Source organism: Schistocerca cancellata, chromosome 1, assembly GCF_023864275.1.
Source record: "Schistocerca cancellata isolate TAMUIC-IGC-003103 chromosome 1, iqSchCanc2.1, whole genome shotgun sequence".
In the NCBI taxonomy this organism is placed as follows: domain Eukaryota; kingdom Metazoa; phylum Arthropoda; class Insecta; order Orthoptera; family Acrididae; genus Schistocerca; species Schistocerca cancellata.
This window is the reverse complement of record NC_064626.1, coordinates 695,268,542-695,287,177: the sequence shown is the minus strand read 5'-3', so window position 1 is coordinate 695,287,177 and position 18,636 is coordinate 695,268,542. Positions and strand designations below refer to the sequence as shown.

The 18,636-nt window shown below is 45.3% G+C and overlaps 1 protein-coding gene across 1 annotated transcript in view; it reads right to left on the bottom strand.

The window, feature by feature from the left end:
• LOC126184504 (uncharacterized) overlaps window positions 1-17,944 on the bottom strand; it is a 747,836-nt gene extending 729,892 nt beyond the window's left edge. Inside the window, exon 1 of the mRNA XM_049926899.1 lies at window positions 17,837-17,944. The gene's annotated coding sequence lies outside the window, so the exon portion shown is untranslated. The remainder of the gene's footprint in view (window positions 1-17,836) is intronic.
• Between the last annotated feature and the right edge of the window lie 692 nt (window positions 17,945-18,636).

The window sequence follows — 18,636 nt, the reverse complement described above, 5'->3', positions numbered from 1 at the left end:
AACGCGTGCAGCAGTGTCGCGGTTCGATAAACCGATAGGCTACAATCCGACCTTTATCAAAGTCGGAAACGTGATGGTACTCGTTTCTCCTCCTTACACGAGGCATCACAACAACGTTTCACCAGGTAACGCCGTTCAACTGCTGTTTGTGTACGAGAAATCGGTTGGAAACAACGTTGTAGGTGTCGCCACCGGCGCCAGCCTTGTGTGAATGCTCTGAAAAGCTAATCATTGGCATATCACAGCATCTTCTTCCTGTCGGTTAAATTTCGCGTCTGCAGCACGTCATCTTCGTGTTGTAGCAACTTTAACGGCCAGTAGCGTATAAGAAAAGGAAAAGGTAGAGAGAGTGAAGCAGGAAGCTGAAGAAGAAATACACTGGTATGCAAAACTTAAGGACAAAAGAAACCTTCGTATTATGTGTCAGTGCATGGAACATAACACGATGAAAGTTGCACTGTACGTGAAAAGAACTGCTACAGCATAGTACCGAATGTAACTGAAAGAAAGGCGGAATTAGACGATCAGAAATGACTTTTATTCACAGACGACTGAAGTCACCGCGATTTATGGCGGTCCCCTGGACATCACAAATAGCAGGATACGGTCCTTATGATGTCATATTTCTCGACTTTCGAAAGGCGTTCGACTCAGTTCCACACTGTCGCTTGCTACAAAAAGTGTGCGCTTACGGTCTATCCAATGACATATGTGGTTGGATAGAAAGTTTTCTAACAGACAGGGAGCAATATGTCGTCCTGAACGGGGTAACTTCAACAGAAGCAAGAGTAACTTCAGGTGTGCCCTAGGGCAGCGTAATAGGTCCTCTGCTTTTTACCGTTTTCATAAACGATCTGGTTGATGGTACTGACAGCGGCCTTAGACTGTTTGCCGATGATACTGTAGTCTACAGGATAGTAGTATCACACGAAAGTTGTGAAAAATCAATCAGTATTTGTAGAAAATAATTGCGTGGTGTAATGACTGGCAGTTATCTCTCAATATTAGTAAGTGTAATCTACTGCGTATAACAAGGCGAAAATCCCCATTGATGTATGAGTACAAAATAAGTGATCAGTCTTTGGATCGGTAACATCAGTCAAGTATCTCGGTGTGACTATTCGAAATGATCTATTGCGGTTTATTGGTAGAATCCTGAAGCGATGCAGTCCTTCAACAAAGGAAATAGCTTACAATACGTTAGTTCGTCCAGTCTTATTGTTCGTCTGTATGGGACCCTCACCAGTTGGATCTGATTCAATAGATTGAGAAGGTCCAAAGAAGAGCGGCAAGATGGTACATTTAGCCATCGCGAGAGCGTTACAAACCTCGTAGAAAGTTTGAAGTGGGACACACTTGCAGATAGACGACGCGCTAAACAGAAGGGGCTGCTCTCTGAATTGCGAAATCCAGTCTTTACTGAGGATGTAGAGCATGTATTATTACAACCAACTTTCAAATCGCGTAATGATTATCATTCAAAGGTAAGGGAAATAAGAGCTCGTACTGAGGCGTTCAGTCGTTTTTCCCTCGCGCGATCCACGAGTGGTACAGATGAGGGGAAATATGACTTTGGCGCCGATTGTGCCCTCCTCCACACATCGTTTGGTGTTTAGTGGAGTATATATACACTCCTGGAAATTGAAATAAGAACACCGTGAATTCATTGTCCCAGGAAGGGGAAACTTTATTGACACATTCCTGGGGTCAGATACATCACATGATCACACTGACAGAACCACAGGCACATAGACACAGGCAACAGAGCATGCACAATGTCGGCACTAGTACAGTGTATATCCACCTTTCGCAGCAATGCAGGCTGCTATTCTCCCATGGAGACGATCGTAGAGATGCTGGATGTAGTCCTGTGGAACAGCTTGCCATGCCATTTCCACCTGGCGCCTCAGTTGGACCAGCGTTCGTGCTGGACGTGCAGACCGCGTGAGACGACGCTTCATCCAGTCCCAAACATGCTCAATGGGGGACAGATCCGGAGATCTTGCTGGCCAGGATAGTTGATTTACACCTTCTAGAGCACGTTGGGTGGCACGGGATACATGCGGACGTGCATTGTCCTGTTGGAACAGGAAGTTCCCTTGCCGGTCTAGGAATGGTAGAACGATGGGTTCGATGACGGTTTGGATGTACCGTGCACTATTCAGTGTCCCCTCGACGATCACCAGTGGTGTACGGCCAGTGTAGGAGATCGCTCCCCACACCATGATGCCGGGTGTTGGCCCTGTGTGCCTCGGTCGTATGCAGTCCTGATTGTGGCGCTCACCTGCACGGCGCCAAACACGCATACGACCATCATTGGCACCAAGGCAGAAGCGACTCTCATCGCTGAAGACGACACGTCTCCATTCGTCCCTCCATTCACGCCTGTCGCGACACCACTGGAGGCGGGCTGCACGATGTTGGGGCGTGAGCGGAAGACGGCCTAACGATGTGCGGGACCGTAGCCCAGCTTCATGGAGACGGTTGCGAATGGTCCTCGCCGATACCCCAGGAGCAACAGTGTCCCTAATTTGCTGGGAAGTGGCGGTGCAGTCCCCTACGGCACTGCGTAGGATCCTACGGTCTTGGCGTGCATCCGTGCGTCGCTGCGGTCCGGTCCCAGGTCGACGGGCACGTGCACCTTCCGCCGACCACTGGCGACAACATCGATGTACTGTGGAGACCTCACGCCCCACGTGTTGAGCAATTCGACGGTACGTCCACCCGGCCTCCCGCATGCCCACTATACGCCCTCTCTCAAAGTCCGTCAGCTGCACATACGGTTCACGTCCACGCTGTCGCGGCATGCTGCCAGTGTTAAAGACTGCGATGGAGCTCCGTATGCCACGGCAAACTGGCTGACACTGACGGCGGCGGTGCACAAATGCTGCGCAGCTAGCGCCATTCGACGGCCAACACCGCGGTTCCTGGTGTGTCCGCTGTGCCGTGCGTGTGATCATTGCTTGTACAGCCCTCTCGCAGTGTCCGGAGCGAGTATGGTGGGTCTGACACACCGGTGTCAATGTGTTCTTTTTTCCATTTCCAGGAGTGTATATATATAGATCTAGATGTAGATTTAATAGGGTGTGCCATCATCATGGTCGACAGTCCATGACGTGCAACGTGCTCCCCTGATGACCACGAGGTTGGTAAGGAGTTCTTGTGGTAGGGTGTTCCATTCCTCAACCAGCGAGCTTGTCAAGTGCTGGATGATCATTAGTGCAAGAGGACGTGACGCAATACCCCCCCCCCCCAACCATCCCACATGTGCTCAATGTGACTTCGGTGGAACGGACAGGCGAACCCATTTGCCGAATATCCTCTCCTTTCAAGAGCTGCTCCACCTGCTCTGTTCGATGCGGTCGCTCGCTGTCATCCATAAAAATGAAGTCAGGTCCAAAAGCACCCCTGAGACACGCACATGGGGAAGCAGTGTCACAACAACGTTGAGTGCTGAGTGTACCGTGTTCATAGACTAGCAGGTCGGTACAGCTATGCAACATTGTGCCTCCCCACAGCACAGCACCTGCATCACCAAAACGATCATGTTCGCCAATGCTGCACGTACTCACATATGGCGAGAGGTGGGAACACTGATACACCCAGGGTCATTGTCGAATAAGATAGTTTTGGTGCTCCATGTGCTATGGTGTGGTGCGGGATAATAGTGCATGGGGGTACTGAACTCCAAATCTTTGAACACGGTACACTCGCAGCCAACGTCATTGCGACACTGTACTCCTTTGCCACTTCCTCCTTTGCAGGGGTGCAGTCGGCTCTGAATTCTTTTTACAGATGACAACACGCAACGCGTCGAATGGTGCAGCTGTTCAAATGGCTCTGAGCACTATGGGACTTAACTACTGAGGTATCAGTCCCCTAGAACTTGGAACTACTTAAACATAACTAACCTAAGGATATTACACACATCCATGCCCCAGCGACCGTAGCGGTCTGGCGGTTCTGGACTTCGTGCCTGGAACCGCTCGGCCACCGCGGCTGGCAATGGTGCAGCTGGCAGATCTCTTGGAACGAGAGGATATTCCGCAGTATTAAATCCAATCGAGCACCTGTGGGACGTGTTAGGGAGATGTGTTGCAGCACCTCCACATCCACCAACGACCATCCAACACTTGTCAAGCACGCTGGCAGAGAAATGGAACGCCCTGACACTTGAACCCTTCCCAGTCTTGCGATAGGCATGAGAGCGCGTTGTCTGCCGATTTTCGGCACGATTGTGTTCCGGCCTCGAGTGTTAAGGTCGATATTGGCCTCGCCAGAGATACTGGGGCTCCGAGTTGGCTGCGAGTGGCCCTCTGGCGACGAGGAGAGGAGAGTTGGAGAGTACCGAGGGAGAAGGACAGAACGGCACAGTGTTGGGGTCCGGATGGTCCGAACTGTGCATTAATAATTTTGACACTCCGTGGCAGTGAACTGATGGTGAAACCGAGACGCTTGGGAATTCATCGCTGCTGTGGAACGATAAGCCGTGGTCTCTGCGATTATATGGACGCAATTTACGGCGAGCTGTGGCGTATGTCGTTTGTGGGTATTTTGCCACGACAGATAAACAAGACAGTGTGGGCCCAACCTGAACACGCTGTGCTGTAGCATGTTAGCCCACAATAAGGATTTCATGATAGTGGAGACGAAAGCAGTGGAATACGGTACGTGTATTAACCTTCAGTGACTTATGCGGTGTTAGTTTACTTAACTGTGTGGAGATTGAGCAGTAACTGTCACTCTTCTACAAAATTTACCATTATGTAAAAGTGTGGCCAATGCCGGATGGGCGTTATCATAAAGTAATTATATTTCCTATTTGTGAACATAATTTCCTGTTATCAGGGTTACTCATTGGACGGATTTGAAATTGTCAGTTCTGCGCTGTAGTTCAGCGGGTTATAAATACTGGGATTTGACAAATATGATAACTGTGAGTTTTGGATATGTTTTTACATCTGCGTGTTAAATGAAAGTGAATTTTGAAGTTTGTAAGGTATCTTTTACCGTTACGATTCTGTAAGTTTTTATTTGGAAGTGATGTTGTTTGCTACTGTTATTGGTTGAGAATTTATTACCCGATTAATCAAAGGAACAGTTATTTAACTAGCCTTTCTATGAAGTGTTTTAATACTTGTTTTTCAGTGAACTATCATTAATAAATTACGTAAATCAGTGATGTTGTGTTAGCAGTTATTGAAGGCACCCATCTCCTTTAGCCAATCAACCATGGCCAGTTGGAAATGAGCATTGATGTAACATTAGGGGACTAGAGGATATTTGTCAAATTGTGGCAACGCTAATCCTGTTATTTGTTGTTCTTGTTGAATTGTCCAGTCGCCCCTAAATTAAATACTAATTCCTCACAGTTGCGAAGCATTTACTGCTGTCTGTGATGATCACACCCTATTAACGATAGTGCCCCGCCTTTTGTAATGTCCAGGGGACCATCATAAACCGTTGTGACTTTAGTTTAATTATTGTCGTTGAATAAAAGTGTCATTCCTGTTCGTCTCATTGCGTATTTCTTTCACTTACCTTCTGTACTATAATGTAGCAGTCCTTAATGAGTATGGTCCATGTTTTCTGCAAGCTTCCTTGCTAGGCTGTGACACATAATGTGAAAGTTAGTTTTGTCCTTACGCTTTGCACTCTAGTGTAGAACCAGAGGAAGAAGCGCATGGATTGGCAACCACTAACATGAGAAGGAGGAGGACGTATACGAAAAAGAATCACGAGGGGATTTGGACTGGACTCTGTGGAGCAGCAGTTCCACGAGACCTCCTTTTCCGTACTAGATTAGATAATCTTCTGTTGTTCTTCCTCGTCTGTAGTTCCACAGTTCATTGTGATCCTTGGCTTCTTTAACAGTTCTCCACGAGTCATCACGATCCAGCACTCGGGCTTTCCATCCCCTTCTTCCCATTTCCTATCTGTCCATCTCATTCTCTGCTGCCTAGTGTCCTTTGACCCATAGATTCCCATCAAATATCCTCTTAACTACTTACGCACCATTCATCCAGACCATGTGCCACGTCCGTGTCGTTCGGGTGTCTCCACTGTCCTTCTAATAGGTGGATCTTTATACACAATGGTCAGCTTATGCTGGTATCTGCTCTTAAATTCAAATGGCTCTGAGCACTAAGGGACTTAACACTCTGAGGTCATCAGTCGCCTAGACTTAGAACTACCTAAACCTAACTAACCTAGGGACATGACACACATCCATGCCCGAGGCAGGATTCGAACCTGCGACCGCAGCGGTCGCGCAGTTCCAGACTGAAGCGCCTAGAACCGCTCGGCCACAGCGGCCGGCATCTCCTCTTACTCTTTCACAGATTGAGCTAACGATTCTTCGAAGCACCCTTCTCTCGAAGCACTCCAGTATCTTGGTTAACTGACTGGTTTCCTAGGCATGTATAAGTACTAGTCTCAGGAGTGTTTCATAAATGGTTAATTTGATGATACGGGTTACGAGCTTTCAAGAAAACGGTTTTTTAAATGGAAAATAGGCTCTGTTGGATGATAGTAATCTCTAGTTTCATAGGCGATGTCCTGGATGATATTCGATTGCAGGTATTTAAACTGTTCAACTCTTTCAGAAGTGTAATTGCCTAAAGTTATTGAGGCTGGCATATTTGTTTCCCAGCAACGACTTATTTTGTTCTATGCTGATTGATATTCAGTCCCATAATCCTACTGATCTGCTAAACTGTGACGACTCTTTCTTCCTTTGCCTTAAGAGCTCTGCTAGACTGAGTCACTATTGTTATTTCAAGTGAACCATCACAATCGAAGTTGTTTGTTACTCTTTTGGACCGATCAGTAATAAAACAAGGATAAATGAATCGCTTAATTTATGCAAGCAATGCTACTGTGAACGGTGTGTTGTTCTATGTTTTGATCTGAACCGTACAAAAAATAAGTACTGAACTGTGCGTATTTTACTTCATTATGAAGTCATGGTTATCTTCATAGCCCAATGAACAAGTTAAGCAGCTGTGAGGATTAAATAAAAGTGTGATCAGCCTAAAGAAGATGAGGGGAGGGGGGGGGGGGGGGGGAGGATGGAAATTGAAAGTTTACCCAGGGCACCATCTACCCTCAGGTGACACTGCTGTGTAAGCTTTCTTCGCATCACTTCCAGCGAGATTAATGGCAGCCTTTATGCTCAGTGACCGGAACACACTAAAGTCTCACTCTGCGCTAATATGCGAAATCAGATTGGACCTCAAGACCACTACTTAATCACGCTCAGTTATCTGAGCAGTTCATTTACGCATCCATTGCACTCCAATGTGGAGAGTTTTCGTTTGATAGAACTTCCATGCACACAATAAAATACACGGCAAAAAAGTGCTGTTTTCTTTTTCTGGCTGTCTCAACGAGCTATATGATTTCCTCTTCTTCAGCTTGCCTCAGATAATTCTTGACACATTTTCTGTATGATGCCAGACAAATCACAACCACGCTTGGTAGTACGATACACGCAGATTTAGTTATTTTCACTGAAACCCTATGAATGTTGGTCTTTGCACTTATCACTGTAACACCAGTATGTCGCCTATAAGTTAGCAGAGTGGGCAGCGACGGAAGAAGAAGGAACGCCGGAAAGTTAGAGATTAGCATCCTTTCGACGTCAGATCACTTGAGGCGGAGTGCTAGCCCAAGCAACTGAGGGAGGAAATCGTCTGTTGTCTAGACGACGGACTCGCGGATTCTAACCCATTTTTTCCTAACATGGGTACAGTATCCTGTCCACCGTGACACTTCACTCAATGAATGAACACCGGGCGAGATGATAAAACATTGAACATTTATTCAGTAGGAGTTGAACTCAAAAATAATCTGTCGTCTCCCTAAGTCACTCCAAGTGGAGCAACAAAACGTCACAATGGTTCCTCAGGAAAGACTATTGTCTTCCTGGTTCGGTTCCCGGTCAGGCACAAATTTTCATTGTCGTCATTCCGTTATACAGCTGATGGTTATCCACAATCGCAACTGCGAATACATTTTATATATAGACGATTGTAAGTTCGTTTGATTCTGTCAAGCCTGCCGTCCATAACGTATAACTGTCTGTATAAAAATAAAACAGTAATGCCAAAAACAATAATGAAAAAGAGAAAGACAAAACGGTTTTTATTTATTTTTTGTTGCATTTTTGTGAAGTGTAACGTGTACTGTCTAATTTGTTTCTGAAGCATCCCACACCCTCTACTGAAACGAGCCTTGATTAATTTGAAGGACGGCCTATAGTAATTCGATTATTGCTAAATAAACCTGTACTCATACCAATCTGCTGCTCTTCATAGTCCCCGCCATACATGTAGTCTCTCTTGCAGATAATCTTAACTCTTGCGTTTAACACTTATTTTTTCGCTATTATTTCACTGTAGTTGCTACCAGGAGACAAACTTTTCTTTGTAATTGTGAAACTAATACATTAGTAATAACAAGCAAAACATAGATTCCATATGAGAACTGTAATAAGACAAGAATATTTTCTCTTTCTAACGTTTGAACATTTATCTAAGCAGAGAGTATGGTGGCCTGTTGCATTGTATAACTGTAACAAGAAAGGAGGACAAAATTCTCGCAGCTCCCAGGAACGGAGATCGCAGTTGTCAGGTTTCGGGGAAGATATTCGATATGAGAGCTCTTCCTGTCTACTGTTACAGGACAGCCAACGGACTCGGAGTCACAATGGCTACCCATTCATGTCACGGCGGCGGTCAAACCCGAGTCCGCAAACTTAGTGCAAAATCTTTCATCTTTCTTCCGTTAGTGTTACCGTGCTTTCTAGTGACGAATATAAAAAGAAAAACGAAGGAAGGTTTTACACCCGCCATAAGAGACGCAGCACTGATAACGCCGGGGGAAGGAATCAGCCACAGCCCTTTTGAAGATACTATCCCAGTACTTCCATACAGTGATTCAGAGGAACGACAGCAGACATAGAACTGGATGTTAACCAATGGGTACCAACCCAGCACCATCCGTAAACGAGTCCAGTGCTTTAAGTATGGCGCCACGTAAAATATGTTGCCCTATCCCAGTCAACATAGCACCTGTGATAATAATTCCCCATCCTTCTTCTGCAGGTCATCCGTTAATCCTTTTATGTTCCTTTCAGGTTTTGGCGTGAATCTTAAGTCCCAAAATCTATCAAGTCGTTATCTACCCGAGGACATAAGCAACTCAGCTTTCATGTTTCAGCTTACAGTGAATATGTTGATGTAAGCCAGAGGATTCCAGATGTTCTACGTCGCAAATTTTTCTTTATCTTGTTGCTTAGGCCATTAACGCACAAGCGGAACGGTATTCACGGCACACAGCCTCTGCTAGTTTAGAAATATGAATACCTGTTTTACACACCCCAACAAAAGTTTTGTATCATCCGCTAATTTCGAAATTCATGGCACTCAAAACAAAAACTGGCGCAGACGCATTCGTATATATTCATTAGCAATACGCCCAGAATCTCTTACCGAAAGAGGTGGCGCAGTGGCTAGCACACTGGACTCACATTCGGGAGGACGACGGTTCAATCCCGCGTCCGGCCTTCCTGATTTAGGTTTTCCGTGATTTCCCTAAATCACTACAGGCAAATGCTGGGATGGTTCCTTTGAAAGGGCACGGTCTTCCTTCCCTGTCATTCCCTAATCCGATGAGACCGATGACCTCGCTGTCTGGTCTCCTCCCCCAAACAACCCAACCCCAACCCAGAAGCTTCAAATAAAAAATAAGCATTTGTGTAATGACTAAATGGTCTGTTTCCCAACGGGGGGTTTTTCTCAGCACTCCTGAACAAAGTCAATACGTGGCGCAACGTCCCCTTGCTCGTACACAGGCTTGAATCCGTCGTGGCATACCATCGATGACATCATCGTCCCATTCTTCAATGGCGATTCTGCGTAAGTCACGCAAAGTACATGGTAGTTGTTGACGCCCAAAAAAAGCTCGTTTCAATCGATAGCACACATGCTCGATTGGGTTCATGTCCGAGGAACAGCTAGGCTACTCTATACTGCTGATTCTAGCATGCTGAAGGAACGAGTTCACGACGATTATGCGAATTATGATCCAGCAAGATGAAACTGTCACCAAAATGTTGGCAGAATCTCATCCGTGTACCGTAAAGTAGTAAGACTGCCTTCAACAACTACGAGAGGTGTACGGTGGCCCCATGTGATGCTACCCCGGCACATCGCTCCACGACCAGCATTTTGTTGCACATGTGGGACACAGCGTCGCAGGCGTTCGATATTACCGGGTGGTCGCCAGGCACTTTGCGATTATTAGGGTACAAACACACCCGAGTTGCGTCCGTAAAGCCGGCCGGTGTGGCCGTGCGGTTCTAGGCGCTTCAGTGTGGAACCGCGTGACCGCTACGGTCGCAGGTACGAATCCTGCCTCGGGCATGGATGTGTGTGATGTCCTTAGGTTAGTTAGGTTTAAGTAGTTCTAAGTTCTAGGGGACTGATGACCACAGATGTTAAGTCCCATAGTGCTCAGAGCCATTTTTTTTTGCGTCCGTAAACAACACCCGATGCCAATCCTGGGGCGTCCATTCTGCACGATTTCTTGCCAATCTGTAACAGAGTTCATGGTGCTGCGTGCGGTGTGGTGCTCGCCATGGTCGTTGAGAATGGAGATTCGCATCACCCAGTCGTCTCCCAATAGTTTCATGATGATACAGACGTGTATATAAACTCCGAATTCAGTTCTGGAGCACTCAGCCCACGGTTCCCTTGGGTGAAAAGTCGTAGTTACCGATCATTGTGTGCACCTGTCAACGGCCTGTGCGACATAAATCCTCGACACTACCTGTCTATTGGAACCTATTCCATGTCCACATCATTTTGGCTCCATTGCACATATCGACCAACTTCACTGGTGGACAAGCCTTCTGCGCTTAACGTGATAATGCACTCATTGGTAGCTATTGTCCTTCGTGGAATGATGGGTAATTACTCTACTATTGCAAAGTCCATAACGCGTCCCTATTGGTACTTTACTTTCAACTGAAATGCTGCAATCAATTTGAGTGTCGCGTTATACCTATAGCTAACACTTATGGTAAAAGTGCGTACGTTCACAAACATCTTGGGAGTCACTCCCTTCCGGTCGCTACAGGAACAGTCACAGCACAAAGACGAACGCACGACATATCGAGGTGATGGAAAACGTTTTTTGATGTGTGTAGTTTATAGCTTTCACTGCAACACAATGTCATAAAATCGCACATCACTGAAGAAAACAAATACCATCAACTCAAAAATGGCTCTGAGCACTATGGGACTTAACATCTTAGGTCATCAGTCCCCTAGAACTTAGAACTACTTAAACCTAACTAACCTAAAGATATCACACAACACCCAGCCATCACGAGGCAGAGAAAATCCCTGACCCCGCCGGGAATCGAACCCGGGAACCCGGGCGTGGGAAGCGAGAACGCTACCGCACCATCAACTCACTTTTCCGTAGCCGCTTCATACTTCTTCAAGGCCGTGCGTGATATCTTCACCTACATCTGTCAAGAGATGGCCTCTATATCGACAAAAGATTAATTAATCAGGCGCCCTAAAGGTCACACATAGCAACTGAGTTCATAATCTGCAACGTCAGCAGTACAAGTGTCACTGCCAAAATATGCGCAGCATTACAATATGCGACGTGTCTCCACTATGCTACGTTGAACTTCTATTGAGTCTACAACATAGGTTTATGATTGTTTGGAAGTAGGTGAGCCCGCATCTCGTGGTCGTGCGGTAGCGTTCTCGCTTCCCACGCCCGGGTTCCCGGGTTCGATTCCCGGCGGGGTCAGGGATTTTCTCTGCCTCGTGATGGCTGGGTGTTGTGTGCTGTCCTTAGGTTAGTTAGGTTTAAGTAGTTCTAAGTTCTAGGGGACTTATGACCACAGCAGTTGAGTCCCATAGTGCTCAGAGCCATTTTTTGAAGTAGGTGACGGCGATTCACCCGTCTCATATTATGATATAACTGTTATTTGAAGTAACTTATTTCCGCATATGACTGTAAGTGAAGCGAGTACGCTGACGATGTGTGCAGGACGAACACGAATCCCAGCAACATAATTTTCTGAGTATTTTGGTACAAAGGACCCGTGGACTCTGGTGCTTCGTCAGAGACTAATAATGTCATTCTAATTTATTCGGTTTGTCATTCCAGTTACCTACGTGTCTGTGAAAATATTTTCACATCAGTGAACAAGCAATCACCATGACACGCATACATACGGTTTCTCAAAGATGCCTGCGTGCGGATGCAGAAGTACTGTAATGGGGCTACTGTCACAGTGAGAGGAGCTCAGAATATCGCCTCTGCACCGCTCCTCCAGTGTTTTCAGTGAACACATACACGAGGTGCATATCGGCCGACTCTCATCAGTAAACCTGTCCGTACTGCTGTATACTGCTTTTAACGTACAGCTAACACTGCTGGAAAAACAAACCTGAAACGGAACAGAGCAGTACTGAATGCTAGCTCGAAGAAGAGTAATGTGGGCACAACTGTTGTCGACAGCAAATACCGATCCTGAATGGAAAAAGGTTTTTTTTTGTTTTTTTTCTCAGAAAAGATACTCAGCGCATACATACTCAGCGAATACCATCAATGTTTGCATATTCGTGGAAATATTTTCGGTACAATGCAGTTACAAAGATAAACGAAATGTAAGCGATTACTCTATAACTGGTCACTAGACACCATTGGTCCCTTACTGCAAAATATTCAAAAAAAGCCTTGAACAATCTCTGAAATGTTGTCGGTGGAATTCGTGTTCACCTTGTATATATGATTTTGTTCGTGAAAATATATGCTTGTATTTCTCTCCCTCCCCCTCCTCCTCTCTCTCTCTCTCTCTCTCTCTCTCTCTCTCTCTCTCTCTCTCTCTTTCTCTGTGTGTGTGTGTGTGTGTGTGTGTGTGTGTGTGTGTGTGTGCATGCGTGAGAGGGAGTGCGAGAGAGAGAGAGAGAGAGAGAGAGAGAGAGAGAGAGAGAGAGAGAGACGAACGGGAAGAGAGGCACTTCAGAGCATATTTTAGACGATGCGACTACTCAACTTCGGAGAGCAATAAAATCGTCTGAATACATGCGTCTCTACATTTGACATCCGGACGGCCTCTTCACTTCCGCTGACACTCCAGTTTAGATTATGCAAGTCATGTCATTGTCTGCTCACTGCTGTTGAGGGCAGCAACGACGCCCGAATGTGACACGTCACCCAACCCGCCCTCTTTACTTTCTCGCTTGTCACTCCGGCCATCCCACATTCAAATAGACTGCCGTGTGTTAAGCCGAGCAATACATTCTGAAATGTGTACCACTATAACGGCGTTGTAGATAACCAAATATGAATCGTGTAAGCGAAGTTCTTGAGCGACAGAAAAGAATGGATGTCGTTCACCTTGATATCTGTATCCATTACTTAAATATCTACATCTACAGCTACATGATTAGATAATTTACAATTTAGTGCCTGGAAGAGGGTTCATCGAATCATCTTCAAGCTGTCTCTCTACCGTTTCACTCTCGAACAGCACGCGGGGAAAACGAACACACAGCTCTTTCCGTGTGAGCTCTGAGTCTCTTATTTTGTTATGATATTCTTTCATCCCTAAGTAGGTGGGCACCCATAAAGGGAGGAAGTTGGTGATCGAAATTTCATGAGAAGTTCCTGCCGCAACGAAAAACGCCTTTGCTTTGTGACTGCCTTTCAAACTCCGCTATCATACGCGTGATACTCTCTCCACTATTTCGTGATAATACAAAACGAGCTGCCCTTCTTTGACTTTCGTCAGTGCTAACCCACACAGCACAGCAGTACTCCAGAAAATAAGGACAAAAATTATCAACTTAAAGAAAGTAATGGACCGTTGCCTTCTATTTTCTTTCTTTACTCTTCTATTGCCGATTTAAGGCCGATACGGCTCATCTGCAGACGATTAGGCTATTTACAGTGTTGAAACACACGCTCCACATATAAACCAGCCCCAAACGTAAAATACTTCCTATTCACGTTGCCAATTAATGAGTATCTGAAGATCTTGAAACCGATGGTTGGAGGACAGAAAAATAAAAAGGAAATTGACTGGTTGTGGTGTTCTTCACGGTGTATTGCCTCGAATAGCCAAGGAAGTTCAATGTGGAAAGATAAATAAAAAGAAAGATAACGACGTAAAAAAAATTTCACATAGTAGACTGTCTGTGCATAAAAACACCTGGCCTATTAAGTGCTCTTCGTATTTCTGAAAGACTTCCTTTTTGCAATGAAGATATCGTGACTATCACAAAGGTATGCTACAACGAGTTCATTTCAAAACTACGACTGGCGCCTGATTTTGCTTAATGGAAATGGCGTTGCTGCATAACCTTTTCCTGCCAAAAGGCTCCAAACTGTTTTCTATTAACATCGTAATAAAGTATTAATTCTAACAGCACTTACTAAGTCCACAAAGACGACCTTTAGAAAGTGTTGTATTCAGAATGTCTCCCATGAAATGACCGTATGGCAGCATTTGTGTAACAGACACAGTTGAACGTGCCATACTTTTGTAAACGGAAAACCTGTTTATCTAAAAACAGTGTCTGCGATATATGGAATACTGTAGAGAAATGGACAACAGGGCAGTGCAGTGTGACACATAGTCTTTCAGATAGTGCAAGGTACACAAGGCTACACACTCCTTCGTACAATGATCAGCACTAACAGTGGAAGCTGATATCTTATCTAACTTTGATCCTCAAGATCGCGACTAACTCTCCGACGATATGAAAGACCTTTGAGCTCTGCGGAACGTTCGCTGAAAGCAAAATATACCTACAGTGGCATGTTCGTTAAAAAAGCGTTTTCTCCTATGAAAATACTTTCACATAGCGATAACAGATTAACAACAGCGGCAACGTTTATGTAATTAGCTTGAAATATTGCGCTGTGAAATAGAAAATTACTCTAGACCCTCTGAGGGACAAGAGAAAATCGTAAAAACTGGCGTTTGTGAAGAAACTTCAAGTGGCAGAATCAGGTGTAAGAGGTAAGCTCAGCTTACGTATCAGCTAGGCGATTGAAGAATCGCTCTATCCCGGAATGCTGGAGGGGCTACGTGGAAATAGTGTTCGTACTAATAACTACTTTGAATAAACTGGAACCGTTGATACAATGACATGCAGGCTGCAGACTGACAATGCCAGTTGAGAAAATCCTCTGGTACACTCTATGAAGTTTGTTACGAATAAATAATAAACATAACAGATGATTAAATGGAATGCCTGTTAAGACGTAGTTTCTTCAGTCTGAGGCAAATTTGAGTGAGCTATACGACTGTGTGCTTAATTAAGTAATAGGTATCTTCTGTTGTTGCTTAATACAATGATTTCATGTTAACCATTAATTTATCCATATTAACGGTTGTTGCGCTCCTTGGTTGTGGATCAAATTACTTGGAGCAATATAGCAACCAGACAATTTCGCTGGTATTTACATAGGGACACATTTCGTTCGGGCTTAACTTGGCGTAATGCATTTATAATTTCCATTAGTAGTACTATTTTGTGGACTGAATTTTGAACGCGGTAGCTGCCTTTTGTTCCGTAGCTTACACTTCCTCCTTTCTTATTTACATGCACAACACACGCACTTTTAGTATCGTTGGTGCAGTTTATTATTCGCGAAAAGCCTCTTGGCATTAATAAAATTATATAAAATGTGACCAGTTGTTGTAGTTGTTCAAATAATATATGAGAAACACTAAATGTGACAGTCAGTGCTGTAGCAACTGGTTATTTTCGTTTATCTTGTTGGGCGACTGTCACTCGTAAGCAAATCAGGATTTACAATTATATAGAAAATATTGTTTGCGGAAACTCCCCGGCCCCTCCTTACGGCTAATTACGCCCTGACATTAGTGTTAGTCTTAGCATACAACGTGCTTTGATTGACGGTTCTCTTCGTGACGCAAAGCGTTAGCAAATTGCAACGTGCTGCCCTTTTCGTTGGTGTACGTCAGAAAGTCAGTATTCCCTACTCTGAAGGCGATATAAACCCGAAACGTGATGTGCAGGAGAATAAACTAATTATAAAAACTGATGTAACTGGTAACAATATCTTCCGAGGCTGTTCAATTCTTCTTCTGTAGTAACAGCGTACATTACGGCTGCGTCTCCTACAATGTCGATGCCCCTAGTCTTGGTGACTAAAATGCAAATTGCGCTCCTTGTAGTGAACTCATACGAAATGGTCGAACGGGGTTCTGAAAGCCACACGTTCCGAATAACAGGGTACTGTATTAAACAGTGAAACACCACGATTGAAGTTAACATTCTTAGTAGTTTTAATACAGCGCAGTTATAATATACGTTATCGTCGAGTTAAAATTTGTTCGTCATTTTGTAAAACAAATATTTGAAACGCTTACTGGCTATGTACTGGCTGTTTTAATGTTTATAATGAATTGTATAATTTATTGCGCTCCATAGTTTCCGCTAGATATTTGCTTCGACATAAACGAGGATATGATTTAATGATTAGGGAAAGAGAGAAAGAGGAGAAGTCGTGATAAATAAATCAGGTTTAAAACAGAACTAACTATTTTGCATGTTTTAATAAGCGCGAAAAGCTAGATTTACTGTAAGGATCTTACAGATGAAATTGTAATTAATTTTTGTGCTATGAACGCCCAAACCCAAACCAACGACTTTTTGGCAGTTAATACGGTAGTTATAACAATGAAATCGCAGGCAAAGTTCAACAAATTAGTCACCTATCTAACGAGAAACCGACCAGCTAGATTGCATCTACTTACTGCACCTCGCCAACAAGTAATTTGCGTATGTTAAACAGTTGTGATCTAGATAAATAAGGGCAGTCAAATGGAAATGAGACAGATAAAAAAAAGTAAGTATACTGTTTATTACTTCAAAAATAATCGTCATCGCCGTAACTGACAATACATTTTATACCGCTGTGAAACAAGACGATCCAAGCCTTCACAGGAAATGTTTGCGGTTGTCTCTGGACCGATGATTGTACCCTAGTGAGGACCCTTTCATCCGAAGCAAAACCAATGGCCACAAATGCCTTTATTCAGGTCTCCAAAAACTATGAAATCGAATAGGCAGAGATCGGGACTGTGTGAAGGACCTGCAAGGGCTTCCCAGCGAAACTTCTACAGACTAATCGAAACAACCTCGGCAACATATAGGCCTGCCCACGTGTTCGATTTGCTCCCGACGAAGAGGTGCACGCCTAGCTACAGTCATGCTTTCGTTGGCAATGGCAAACATTTTTCCATGAAAGCACTGATCGTCTTGTCTCGCAGTGGGATAAATACATTAACAGTTATAGCGATTACTTTTGAAATAATAAACCTTTTTTTTTTTTTCATCTGTCCAGTTTCCATTTAACTGCTCTTATAGGTCACTCATTTGTTCGTCAAGTAACTCGAGCGTGAGAATGGAAGTAATGAAAACGTCGTTTTCACGCTTTACTCGGCACTCGTGACTTCTACAATAGCGTAATTTCAGCTTTACAGCGCTGCTGAGAGTACGCTACATGCATTGTTTACAGCGCTGATGACGTCCGTACAAGAGTTCAAAACGTTAGAGGTCGCTGTACGCCCCTGCTTGTTTCGACGCCAGCACTACAACACACTGACGCTTCTCGTTGTACTTTTCAAGTGTTGTCAGGGCGCAGTGAAGGTCGATACGGAGTTTTACGACTTCAGAAGTACTGCACGCCGTCGTTTGTTGCAGGGGCGGAGACTGGCGGGAAGGGTGCGGAATGGCAGCCGCAGCAACAGGTGTGTGCGAGTTACCTGCTGGACTGTGAGCGCGGCGCCGGATTTGACGGCGGCGAAGCCCCAGGCGTTGGAGGCGTCCCCGCGCTGCAGCAGCAGGCTCAGCAGCTGCTGCGGCTGGCCCGCCATGGCCGCTACTGGCGCGAGGCGCGCCGGCCACAGCCGCGCTGAGCAGGCGGTCCCCCCCACGGGCCGCCGCCGCCGCTGCACAGGTACGCACCGCCAGATAAACGGCACCCGTCCCCCCACCGCACATTACGGTCACTCCTGCCGCCTGGTCCAGCGACGGCCGGTACAGCGGAGCAACGGCAGCTCTGTTTGGATCCACTGCGCTTTACTTGCCCCTTCACACTCATGCTCATAAACTAAGGATAATGCTGATACATGCTGAAACAACGCTCTGGTGGGCGGTTCACGGGTTTAAATCACCTCGGGGTATGACCATGCGCTGCGTTTGACCTACGGTCGTCGTACGGTGGCGATGGCAGCAGTCCACATACGCAGAGGGGTGCTAGTACATGTCAAAGTACGGTGCACTGAGTAAGTGAGCAGACGTTTTCAGACGTGCTAATGGTGACTATGTGTTGAAAATAGCTCAAAGAAAACATATTAATGACGTTATGAGGGCTAGAACACTAGGTCGACTGGAGGCTGGTCAAATACAGCAGGTCGTAGCACGGGCCCTCCGTGTGCCACAAAGTGTAATCTCAAGATTATGGCAACGATTCCAGCAGACAGGAAACGTGTCCAGGTGCTACAGTACGGGACGTCCGCAGTGTACAACACCACAAGAAAATCGATATCTAACCAGCGGTGCC